At 39.3% G+C, this 14127-nt stretch overlaps 1 pseudogene; it reads right to left on the bottom strand.

Annotated features, from left to right (window-relative positions):
* Positions 1-4447: 4447 nt before the first annotated feature.
* LOC113073270 (ADP-ribosylation factor GTPase-activating protein 2-like) lies at positions 4448-14072 on the bottom strand (annotated as a pseudogene).
* Positions 14073-14127: the final 55 nt, after the last annotated feature.

Genomic DNA, 14127 nt, shown 5'->3' with positions numbered 1-14127 from the left:
AATGAGATGACAAGGGATACTCCACCCCAAAATGAAAATTGTGTCATTGATCACTTACCCCATGTCGTTCCAAAACCCAGAAAAGCATTGTTCATCTTCATAACACAATTTAAGATATTTTAAATGAAAACCGGGACCCTTCTCACTGTACCATAGAATGCCAAGTAAATAACAGTGTCAAGGTCCATAAAAGATATGAAAGTCATCATCATAATACACCATCTGCCATCAGACGTGCAATCTGGGTTAAATAAAGCGACGGGAACACCTTTTGTGTGAAAAAAACAAACAAAATATCGACTTTATTCAACTTTTCTTTCGTCAACAGTCTCGTCTGTGTCTCTCCCTACTACCGTATGCTGCGTACGCTCTTCTGTATCAGCCACGCTACAAGGATCCACTGTTTTCTTTCAACCCGTGTAGATCAGAGAAATGCCTATCCAGACCCGACCCGGACCCGTCTATTATTTGAAAGCTGGACCCGAACACACCAGGAAGACACAGCGACTGGACCCGATTGTCACATATTCCACCTTAAATTGCTATTACAAGTCAATAAACCTGTTGCAAAAAATACAGCTTTCTGTCTTACCTCATTTAAGGAGCCATAGTCTCTCTTCCTTGTACCTGACTGTCTGTGATGCATTACAATCCTCTGACAAGAAAGTTATCCATGTTATTCCTCTCGTTATTCCAAGTCCATGCTTAATCCACTCATTATTTCAGCTTCAAGAGTCGACTTGATGTCACGGTGACGGATGATAAATGCAACTGTGCACATGTACATTCTGACTAGAGTTAACTTGCATAACAACTCAGACTGTTTGCCCTTTTGAACTATAAAAATGCCACTGATGTTATTTATTTGCTATCATCTCTGTGCTCTCTGCTCTGCGTTGAGTGTGAATCTGACCAATAAAACTGTGATGAGTGGGGCAGGGCCGAGAGACATTGGAACAGGAGCGAGGAGGAGATGGAGGGATATAAAACCGGAGCGACGACAGTGACGGACGAGAGAGGCCTGTGTTTTAGTTTGTTTTGATTTTGATCTGTGCGCGTCAGTCGTCCGTGAGGGGCTGACGCGCTGTTTTGTGTTTATTTTGTTATTAAAGTTTGATTGGATTCCCGCCTCCTTCTTCCCGATGATTATGAAAGTTTGTTACAAAAACTTTTAAGATTAAACGGTTAATTTATATTATTATAAAAATGGGGAAAATGTAAAGCGCGGTTTGGCGGCCGAAGTGTCCCTCACTGGTTGCCATAGAAACATGTTGCTGATTTGAAATATATTAAATATAAGTGTGTCAAGTCTGCAAGGATTATTACCGTGCGGGCACTTGCATTAACTCTGCTTCTAACGGCAGAGAGAGAGAGCGAGAGAGATCACTCTTCTTTTCTTAATTTTACGAGTTGCAAGTTACAAAAAACACAAGCAGTATCTGATCACGGCCAGGTGTTCTCCGAGTCCGATGACTCCGATCGCACGGGTTTTGCACACAATGTTAAACAGACCCGGAACCTGAGGTAATAGATTCGGACCTGACCCGGACCTGGCTGATCATTTAAAATATAGACCCGAACCCGTGCGGCCGGTACGGGTCCCGGGTCGACGGTTCTCGGGTGCACTGTGAAGACCTCTATACAGAAGAGCATGTGCAGATGATATGGAGAGACACAGAGGAGACTGTTGACAAAGGAAAAGTTTAATAAATCATTATTTTTGTTTTCTTCACTTACAAAAAGTATTCTTGTCGCTTCATAACGTTACGGTTGAACCACTGATGGCAGATGGACTATTCTGACAATGTCTTTCATACTTTTCTGGACCTTGACTGTGTAATTTACTTGGCAGTCAATGGGACAGTCTCAAGCCACCTGGTTTTCATCCAAAATATCTTAAATTGTGTTCTGAAGACAAACAAAGCTTTTATGAGTTTGGAACGAACATGAGGGTTAGTGATTAATTTTTATTTTGGGGTTGGGTATCCCTTTAAAGTGTCAGGACTAATCTCTGTTCCACATGGGCACACAACCAATCTGCGGGAGCCAGCATTCTTTCTCGTTGATTGGGGATCAAATACTTATTTCACTCACTGTCAATGTGAAGTCAATTTCTTATCTATAATGTTTTTTTCTGGAATTTTTGGTTGATATTCTGTCTCTATCTGTTAAAATAAACCTACCATCAAAATTACAGAACCTTAATTTCTTGTGTGTAGAAAAAGTGTGCAAACTTATAAAATCAGCAGGGGATCAAATAAATATTTCTCCTACTGTAAGTGGACTTTTTTTCTTCTTTTTCTCACAACATCTCTGTTGATCGGAGAGGCCTTGATCAGTCAGGCGTTGAGGTTGTACAATAGCTTAGCCCCATGCCCAACCTCTGACCGGTGCCCAGAGAGGCTCTTCACCTTCATGGCCTCTGACATGAGGGCCACCAGCCCCAGGAGCATCTTGGCTAAGAGAGCTGCTGGGCCAAATGAAATTTTCATTGCACAATTCACAATAAAAGCAATTGCGCTTTATCAGCACTCTGAATATTTTATCATTTGTGAGCTCCAATAAATATTTCATTGTAAATGGTTGTATAATAAGCAGGATAATGAACAGCGAGCTGGTCATTATCTCAAAATAAACCCATTCAGCATGATACACGACCACTCTACTCTTGATTGTCCATTATGCTTAAATTTGTGATCCATAGTCAGCTCTTTAAAACTAAATCTTTGCATTGATGTCTCATGTATTCCAGGATTCTTAAAGAGCCTTAAATCCAATATGCTTATTATACTTTTATTATAATGACTTGTAGTTAAATGTTTTATAACATGCTGTTATTTCTGATTCATTTGTCATTCGGAATGCATCATGGGACGACTAGCAAAACACCACGATGCCCCTGCCAAGACCAGGAATGTTGGATCATATCACAATAGAAGATTTTGACTGATATCCAAAACTAGTCAACAGCTGGTTTTCTCAGTTAAAAGGATTGTTCACCCCAAAAATTACTGCACAATTTCCCAACCCTCAAGCCATCCTAGGTGTATGACTTTCTTCTTCCAACAAATCCAATTGGAGTTATGCTGAAAAATGTCCTGGCTCCACCAACCCTTACAGTGACAGTGAATGGTTGAGAATTTAAAGTCCAAAAAAGTGCATCCATCCATCATTAAAAGTGATCCACATGGCTAAAGGGGGTTAATACTTCTTGTAGTGCTGGGCGATAAAACAGTAATGATAATTAACATCAATAAAACCTCAAATGAAGACTGCTCTTTCTAATGGGGAAGATCTATAAAGTTAGACAGCACAATATTTATTTTTTCCAAGACCAAATTTTTTCCATCCATCCATTTATCATTCTTTTGTTCTGTCATTCTTTCATTTTATCTGTCAGTCTTCAATCACTTTTGTTCCGTCATATCAGCTGAGCTGTGAACGAGCAACTTCTGCGTTTAATTGAACTTTTAATTGAAGCTGAGAAGGGAATTGTATTTACTCAGTGAGTCTTCATGTGCGTTTGAATGAGTGAATTCAGGGGATGTTTTAAGCCATAAATCCCCATTTTTCAGTTTTTTTCTTGTTTGTTTGTTACACTAATCGGCTCCATTTATATTTACCGAATACAGCCAGTCTGCTGTTTCTAAACCTGTTATTCTTTGATTGTGTGACTAAGCAAATCCAAAGCTTTGACATGGATGAGAAGCCAGGGACACAGAGGGCCTACAAAGGGATAATGCGGCTTTCTGATCACCCTATTAATTTAACTGCTATGCAAATAAGACTGGAAGAGGACTTATGCTTACATTGATCTTTTGTTTGTATGTAGATGCCGTAGATCCTCGTTATTGATGCAATAACAGACGGTGACATTTATGTGTGTTTTTGTACCTGTGATCAAAGGGTCCTTTACCGCTCCTGGAACAGACTTTAGAATCAAGGCCTTGGGAATCAGGAACATCGTAGAGCATGGCGTGCTATCAAACTAAATCTGATCCAGGAACAGATGTTTTATAAGACAACCCATTTCTCTAGCAGAGCTGAATAAATGGAGAGGTCAGAGGCCAGTCTGGGAGCCCCTGCGCAACAGGATGAAAGATATCCATTGAGTAAGAGCACATCAAAGCCCTGACCCACATTCAGACTCCTTTTTAACCCTATAAAGCCTGACACATTAACTAATAGTGCAAAAATAAAGGCATGTATCAGATTGCGTACAGGTTGTTTGATCATGTTGATAATTTAGATGCAAATGTGACCGTATGCTTTACAGGGTTAACATCACCCAGGTCAATACTCTGCTGACCTTTTTTAATTAAGAGTTTAAAGGGTCATCACTTACTTTGTGTGCATTACTTATTCCATTGCCACTCATTTGTTCCACAATCCTTCGGTCATAAAATGTTTGTTGGATTTATTGAATGAAGGTCTTAAACAGCTGTTTGTGGGGATTTCAATCTTTATTCACACAAATCTCAATAGATTCTTCTCAACAGGCTACAATAAATAGCTTTTATTCCAGACGACTGTTGGACTGTTCTTTATTTCCAAATTTAGCATTGGGATACAAACGGACAGGCAGAGAAATACCATTCGCCAGCTCCCGGTCTGGCATTAACCCAATAGAGGAGTAAAGAAAGGCTGTAATGCATGTACTAGGAAACAGAACTGCACATGCACGTTACCAGAAAACAGACGACAGTGGGTGAACTTTAAATATAAAATAACTAAGCTGTCATTTTATCATCATCTAAACTGAGGGCGTCTTGTTAAATAGCTGTTGATTAAATCACATCGCTGCAAACCTCCTCAAACCGCTTTTCTTCTTGAGCATTTTCTTTGTAAATATGAGTGAATGCTGGAAATCGGATCCAGCACCAGTGTCTTCGGCTTATGCTGGCATGCAAAAACAAACAGGGTTCAGTTTAAAATCATCGGTCAGCTCAAACATCCACAAAAAGCTTTAAGAACTCGTCCTTAACATGCCTGGACATATTGCACAATAGTACTGTTATTTCATCACGTAGTCACTCAAATTGTCATAATGTCAAATCATGATAATGCATCAAAATCTAATAGGTCGCATTTAGGAAAAGGGCTCAAAATATTCCAAATGTATAAATATACCATATGGGGTTCCCTTTCCTTGTTCACCGAATGAACCAAGGTCTTCGGATACCGTTAAAATACAAAAAGAAAGCCATGAGAACATATTAGCGCATATAGGTTAAGTTATACATTTAATTCCGGACAGAATACATTTCAAATCCATACCTATTTGAAATCAAAGACCGGTTCATTGCAGAGAAAACAGGATTGTTAGTTCAAACAGAAAGCACTGCGATTCTGAAAATAAACTTTACACTCTTCCCAGGGCTTCTGATGTTATCTGAAAATAAAACGAGAGTCCTCAAAAAAGAAATTAAAATACTGTCAGCAAGAGTGTCTACAGTGGTCTGGGGAGAGACTGAGAGCACCCAGGTCTAGGTCTTTCTCTCTCTCTCTCTCTCTCTCTCAAAGACAGACCAGAGCCAATCAGCAGTGAGGTGTGTCCTGTAATGCAGCTTCTGTTTCATTCAAATGCAGTCCTTTCAGTAAGATCCATAGCGATCCTGAACACACACACGATCAGATGGAGTTAATACAGCTTCTGTGGACGTATTACATGTAGATAGTCAAGACTGAAATGTGTGCGTTCACCTGAATGGTGTTCATAACTCCGTTAGCCAGCACTGCCATCTTCCCTGCAACAGTCTTCACACCTTGCTTGAACTGAGCGATGTCCGGACCGGAGGGAAGCACGTTTTCAAATCCTGATGAGCCTACAGCGTTCATGTCCATGAACAAAACAGAGCGCCACAGTCATGTTATATAATACGCCAACAAATCTAGGACTTTTTTCCATTTTATAATCTAATTAGCATGATGTAAACAGTACTGAAGAAGTCTTTAAAGTGTTTACCAGAGGAACGGACACTGCCATCACCAAACAGGTCAGCAGAGCTGATGGAGGTGCTTCCAGACATGCCTTCTAGACGAGTCTTTGCTTCATACTAGTGGGGGGAAATAATATATTTAAATAAACAATACAAATGTATATTTAACCCAAAAAAAAAAAAAAGAAAAAAAGTGTCAAATCAAGCTCTGGTGGGCTCACTGTACCTCTGGGTTGCTCTCACGGCCGAAGAACATGTCTGATGAGATGGCTTTAGCATTGGCAAACTTCTGTTGTGCTTCGCTGGACTCTGTGACTGGCACAGACGCCTCATGCTTCCGTCGGCTGGGCAACCTGAGACACATGGTGTCATAGGGTCATAAAAACGGCCACAAATCAGATCACAGTCTACTGCATCAGGACGTTATTCAACAAACCGTTCTCCGATTGGCTGGATGCTTGAGATGGTGACCTCGCTGTCTTTAGGCTCCTCCTTCTCCAGAGCCCAGGAAGAGAACGAGGATCCTCCATCATTGTCCCACCGTGAGCCAAAACTGTCTCCTGAAGTGAAGGGGTTGTCCTTGTACCTGAGATCACAATGATTGATACAAATCACACACATGCTAACACGCACATTCACAAATGCTGTCTGAATCAGACATACTTGGGCGGTCCGGAGGCGAAGCCGGGCTCATCAAACATGTCCAGTTTAGAGCGAGAAGAGGATTTGACTCCGACCGGGGTCTCCTGCTCGATCACCTGCATCTCAGCCATCACAGAATGAGACACGGCACTGCAGACGATCAAAGTCACATCATATCAGCCTCATTAAACTGAGTGTACAATAAAATTAACAAACAGACACATCGCTGTGAGATGCAGACAGTGATGTCATGTTTGAGGGGAGTGATGTTATTAACATGACAGTGGTTAAATCGAGGCTGTCGCCGTGTCTTTACCTCCTGTTGCCGAATCCCATTCCCAGCCTCTCCGCCTGTTCCTTCTTCTTGCCCTCGAGGCTCTTTAGTTTCTTCTCCTCCATCTTCCTGTCAATCTCCAGCTCTTTGTAGGCCAGTCGCATCGAGGCCACTCTGTGAGAAATGTGGAGGGAAAAAACTAAGCTAGAGGTCTGACTGCACTGTTCGTGGAGCAATCATCTTACTCGACCACACGCTTGACCATTCAGTAGGTTCTGATCAAAATCTTTTAAGAAAAAGCATTTCAGTTTCCCAGCATCTGCAAATGTCCAAGAGATCTGGAGACTCACATGGACTCTTCGGCTTGTTTCTTGGCCTCAGTGACCTGTTCCTCTCTCATTTTCTCTGCCACCTGGGCTTGTTTTTCCACCTCAGTGAAGCTTTTGCTGCTCACCTTCTGGGCACCAAGACCCTTTTTAGCGCCAAGCTAAAATCAAAATGAAAAAAAAAAAAAAAATAGTGTAATGACATTTATTTATGAACAAAGTAGCACCTGCAAATGAGTTTTTAGACTGAACTATAGAAGCAGTATGTTTATGTATATTTATACATAAAATTACCTAATGAAACTCTAAACATATACATACATACTATAATATAAATACTAAACATATGCTAAAAATATTTTAAATACATACACACATGCATTTATACATTTAACCATTTATTATAATTGTTCTATTTATCAATCAGACACACGTGAACGTGTGTGTGACACAGATCAATAAAAAAAGTATACAAATACAATAAAATGAACATTTACACACACACACAAATAGTTAATACAATTTACAAATTACAGTACATATACAGTACCATTTTTATTAATTAAACAATAACCGTAACGTAAAGTACCGTAATGTAAAAAAAAAAAAAATCTAATTCTCATGATTGAGAACTGGGGAATTATAGAGTTATGAAAGCATGATAAATCTAAGTGAAATATAATTGGATTATCAGATGAATTATGACCCAGACACCCAGACGTGCTGTTGACAGCTTTTATGAAATTCAGTGAAAGTTTTAAGTGAAGAAACAACCCCATCAACAAAATGACAATCAATCACCAACAAAAGTCTACTAGCACACATTCGATGCATTTGTCTAACTACTATTATAAGATTTCACAATGCAGACATGTGTGAGTAAGGCAAAACCTATCTGTTCTATCCTCTGTATCGCGCTGCAAGGCTGACGCCTACTGACAAAAACTGAACACTGCAAGATCAGGAAGCACAATTCCCTTAACAGGAAGTGACTGAGAGCACCGATTGCTCACATACATACCCCTTTCTTTGCAGCGGCTGGCTTCTTCTTTCCAATAATGGAGGGTTTCACTTCTGAAAACAGACAGCATAGTCAGAGAAAAGTAGACAGGAAACAATTTCTTCCTAGATTACTCCAGACAAGGATTATTAGTGCATGGCGATAGAAGCCACAGCCCACAGTGAGTGCACTGAGGAATATCATGCCTCAGAGGAAAGAGAAGAGGTCACATCTCATACAATCACTTCACTTAATCAGAGAAAGAGTGTGTTTAAAGTGTACACATGAACACTGGGAACATCCATGCAGCGTTATTATTGAATACTGAACCAGCGAGTTACATAATTCGGTAGAAAATTAGGCCATCTGGAAGCTTTGTGCTGAGACAAATGCTGAAATTGGTTTTAAGATTTACACCAACTGTATCCTGATAAACCATGAAAAGCCGCTCTAATCTCATCCCAGACACAAGTCAATCCAGACTGGAAAACACATCAGAAATACCATGCTATGAGATCTGGGTCCAGAATGGAAAGTGCCTTGGAGCTCTTTATGAGATTAGAAAACTCTGTAACACTTTATTTTAGGGTCTCTTAACTAGTTGCTTATTAACATGCATATTACTAGAATATTAGCCATTTATTAGTAGAAATTAAGCACATATTAATGCCTTATTCTACATCCCTAATACTACCCAATACCTACATTTAACACGCTACTTTACAAACTATTAATAAGCAGCAAATTAGGACTGTATTGAGGGCAAAGTCATAGTTAATCATGATTAAGTGTTTCCTTATTCTAAAGTGTTACCGAAAACTCATTACATCACTTTTTTTTAGTGAGTGAGCAACTTTATCCACCAACTATGGGAAAGTAAGTAAAATATGCCAATTTTAAGTTGAAGGAATAGCTCTCTCTCTCACACACACACTGCTACAAACTTAGTCCAAACAGCTAATAAAAACATCAAAATCCACACAACTGTTTCTGCTTGTAAACTATGTTTAATCTCTATATATTTTTCTCCTGATTTAGAAAAGATGACTTTTTTTTCTGACAATTTAACATTTTTCTGTATCTGTTCAAATGAAGAGAAAAACTTGGGCCACACAATAAGAATTGGTAACTACTGCGTAAATAAGAATAATTATACAGTGCATAGGTTAGTTCTGCAATTCGTACAGATACTAGGGAGGTCAGTAATAGCAGAAATGCTTTTAGACATTAAACCAATCAAATTCAAGCAATGTTTCAGGCTCAACAGAAGTGCAGCCCAAAGTACACTTCAGTTTTTGTGTTTTAAAACTATAAGAATGGTATGAATATGTATAAAGTATAAGTTAAGTGTGCCCAGCTCACACATGTGAAACAACACTGGACCTGTTCCACATTTCTTGGATTCTTAGAAATGTGATAAAGTGCTGAATGGAAACGAATATAACTTTGGGGTTCCTATTTTCCCCAATAGCATAAGAAAAAAAAAATCCATGATAGCGTTTGTACATTACTAAAGAGAGAAAAAACCCTAAAAGATTGATTACGTCAGGCAGAACAGAGAAAGATGACAAATCTGCCGTCACTCTTCAGCCAAGTGTTAAAACACCCACACAGCAGCAGCCCACTACTCTTCTAACATTCATTCACAAGGTAAAAAAAAAAGTATAATGTAATAAATTTACATATTTTTTGATGATAAACTCTGGTTTAAGTGAGTACAAAGACATTTTATTGCGAATAAAAAATGAGCAATAGATTTCCCACACACTGGACAAGGATGAAACTATCCAGTGTGCATGCTATCAAATGGAGTCTGAATGCATGCATTTGTGTCAAAACTGAATTATACAATGGGCTTTAGGCTCTATTAACAGCATATGTTTCGTAAAGTTGATCTGCACTGAATTTCTCCATTTTAAATTAAATCAAATCCCAGTCAAACAACTGTGTAAGTGCAATATATACACAGTCCCTGATGACACCCTGAATAGATCTGAGTGCATTATTATTTAAAGCAGTAGATTATTTTTAAAGTAACACCAAGCTTATAAATTATGAGCAGCTTTGCAGGAATATTATGATAAAGAGGAAGGGGTGGAGCCAAAGCGGCGCACACACTCAAATGTAGTGTCAGTCAAGCGCAGAACCATGCTGCTTCATTCGGATCATCAGCCAATAGGCATCCTGCCATTTAAAAACCATTCAAATCACCTTCAGGAGACTCTCCAGACGTCAATCGCATCGAGTCATCTACATTAACAGAACAGGACAGCAGGCTTTCGATTCATTTGCAAAGAATGTTGCAGAACTACATTTACTGGCTTGTTATTGCACACAAAAAATATTCGAATGAGACTTAAGTATGCAGTTATGCGTTTTTGTCATATTTATAAAGTGTTTTTTTAAACCATGTAATTTTATTTCCTGTTGTCCATAAAAAGGTTGGTATATGGGATACTTCATTAGTCTTCCAAACAGGTCCTGGAGCTTGACTTACTTAAGTGATTCATCAATGTTTGGTGAGAAAGTACTTCCAAAATAATATGGGGAAATGGGTTGATGAAAGGAGAAACAGAAATATGGGGAAGTTGTGATGATAAAATCCATTCTGCCTGAGCGCTCAAACACACAATCTGGTAAACACTCACCTATTGTGGCTTTAGGACTTGTGCTCAGTCCTTCAATGCTCGGACCCTCTTCAGACTCTGCATCACACGGACCAGAAATAATTAAATGTAAAGTACTGACAATGAAATGCATGCATTATGATGTGTAATGCGGTCCACACACGAGTAATGGTCTCTGAACTCTTAGGATTGCTCTGCTCCAGTTGAGGGGTTAGGCTCCGTTCTCATCTGTTAGGGACGGGGACGCCATGTTCCAGCTGTTGGGCAGGCTGCAGGTAACAGAACAATTATCAAATTTCACACATCCAGTCATAATTATAACACCATATCTGCATGAGCACAATATTAATGAGATATTAGGTTACACTTCATTCAAGGTCCTATTCTTGCTATTAACTCGATAATCCTCAAACTACTAATTTGCTGCTTATTAATAGTTAGTATAGTACCGTATTTTTTCTGACTGTTTAGTCGCACCTGAGAATAAGTCGCATCAGTCCAAAAATACATCAAATCAAAAAACATATATAAGTCGCACTGGACTATAAGTCACATTTATTTAGATCCAAGCACCAAGAGAAAACATTACCGTCTACAGCCGCGAGAGGGCGCTCTGTCGTCAGTGTAGACTACAGGAGCACTGAGCACCATAGAGCGCCCTCTGGCGGCTGTAGACGATAATGTTTTCTCTTGGTTCATTTTTCTCAGTTCATGTAAAATTAATTTGATAAATAAGTCGCACCTGACTATAAGTCGCAGGACCAGCCAAACTTTGAAAAAAAAGTGCGACTTATAGCCCAGAAAATACGGTAGTTGTTAAGTTTAGGTATTGGGTAAGATTACGGATGTAAAATATGGTCATGCAGAATATGTGTTTTATAAGCACTAATATATGTTATTAATAGACATACTAATAAAAACTAATTAATAGTGAGAACTTGTGCCTATACTAAAGTGTTAACAGATCATTAACGTCATAAAAATCTCACTTGATTACTGATTTTATATTTTAGAGCTTAGGAGAACCAGAGAAAAAAATGCATTAACAGCATTACCACTACTTTCCAAAATTGGGGGGAAAACATACTGAGAGACTGATTACATTGGTCAGAAGAGATAAAGATGTAATCTGATGCAAAGTCTGTGTAAAGGGGTTCAATACATAATTCCCTGATATTTCTAGGTTTCTCTGACTGTGAAAAAAAAAAAAAAAAAAAGAACATTAAAGCTCATTTACAATTTAAAACACTGTGTCCTACCTGTGTGTGCTCGTCAAAGAAGTCGTTCTCTCTTCTCTACAGGTGATGGCTGAGCACAGCCTGAGTGGTCAATCCACAGCTGAATGACAAAAATCAAATAAATGCCCTGAATGCAGATCTCCACATATGCACTGGTTGTCTGTTGTGCTTTCATAACTAGTGAGTCTGGGAGGATAAAGCTAATGACTTCTGTGTAACGTGGAGTTTGTTCAGTGACTCAAGTTCAAAGTTTATTCAATATCACAAACACCACAGCTGCATACAGCAAGAGACGACATCCAAATATCTCACTGAGATACATTACATAACTAAAAACCGACATAATAAAATACATGAAAAATAAATGTTAGTTATAATAACATGTCAATCTCATATACAATAATCTATAGTGTCTGTTGTCAGCAGTTCAATCAAACTCATCCACAAAAACACTATTCAACATCAAAACACAAATGACCCAGACTAAATACAAGTTCATTTGCAACAAGAATAAACATGGTTTGTGATAACCACAGATTTGTAGTTCTTTAAATAACTGGGGTTCAGACACTAAACGGGTTTCTTATGAACACAGGCCTGTTGTAATAAAGTTACGCATCATGTCCAATGTAAAATCATAATGCAAAACCATTGTGAAAAACTCTGCTTTTAGTGCATGTTAATAGCATCACATTAAATATCTTTTAATAACCAATGCTGACAACAAATCCACAGGACATAGTTCATCTATGCAGCGAGAATGCTGGAACAGCATGAGACTGGAATACTCACATCAGTGCCATACTTGGAGAGTGCAGCGTTGGCAAGCTGTCGAATCTTCTCTCTGTACATCTGAGCCGCACGACTGTTATACTTCGCATTGGTGTCATTGGTGGTACAGCCATGCTGGCGGAAAAAACCCCATCTGTGCACAAAGAAAACATGGGAGGGATGTAACACGCACAGTTTCTGCAGTATAGGTTAATATTTAAAGGCACAACTGATGCAACTGCATGGATATTTTAGGGTAGGAAAAGAAGAACTAACCGCGTTTGCATTTCCTCCAACCTGCATACATCTCAGCTGAAACCAGCTCCAGTTGGAATCCAGCTCTGTGGATCTGAAAAGACAACATTCTACACTTTAACTCACCCTCGAACTCTTGCCTAACGAATGAATGCGACACTCTGTATCACCACGGATGAATAAAACACTGACAGACATTCACATGACAGCATCATTTAATAAGAGAGAAAACAACAGAGATCCAGACTGACCTGATAAAGCTTAAGTGCACTCCCAATGAGCGATGTATCCCAGAACAGTCAATGCACAGAAAACACGCCATACGAAATACTGGCCCAACTCGGGTTCTTAGCAGCACAGTCAAAGCAGGCCTGAAAATCAAACATACCCTTTCATTACGTATCCTACTCATTATATATAAACAGTTTTAAAAACACCACCAACTCATTTGAATGTACATTAATTCTAGATTTCATGTCCTAATATACATATTAACGAGTATTCATGAGTTCGCTCCATCTGTGGGACACTCCACCTAGAACTCCGTGGGTTTTGAGGTACATTATTACAGGATGAGTCATTTTCCGTCGCCACTGCGTCATTCCCGTCTGACACACAGAGCCGGTAACCCGCGATCAAGTAATTGCTTTCAAAAACAGCTACTTTAGTCCGATTAGTTTATTAATATTAAGTCACTAGTGTTGACAGCTGGAACAGGTGTTTCGGATGTGATGTTGACAGTAAACATGATGTGTTTGACGGGACCCAGGCCCCATCAGCACCGGCTTAGCGACACACAAATGAACCACGTAATCCCATAAGAAACAACACACGGATGTCTCACAACAGGCTAGACGATACTATAAACATTAACAGATACATTTCAACAAACTTGGTGCGTTACCTTGTTTGTGGGTATAGAGCGCAAACGTTTAAAAATGGTGAGGATTTCTGTCTTGTTCGGTTCCGACGCCATCTTGCCAACTGAGCAGCGCGAACACAGAAACCAAGAGGATAAACAGACCGACCGGAAGTGACGTTTGTGGAAAAACACA

This window comes from Carassius auratus, unplaced genomic scaffold, assembly GCF_003368295.1.
Source record: "Carassius auratus strain Wakin unplaced genomic scaffold, ASM336829v1 scaf_tig00011728, whole genome shotgun sequence".
Classification (NCBI taxonomy): Eukaryota; Metazoa; Chordata; class Actinopteri; order Cypriniformes; family Cyprinidae; genus Carassius; species Carassius auratus.
This window is presented reverse-complemented; position numbering and strand designations above follow the sequence as displayed.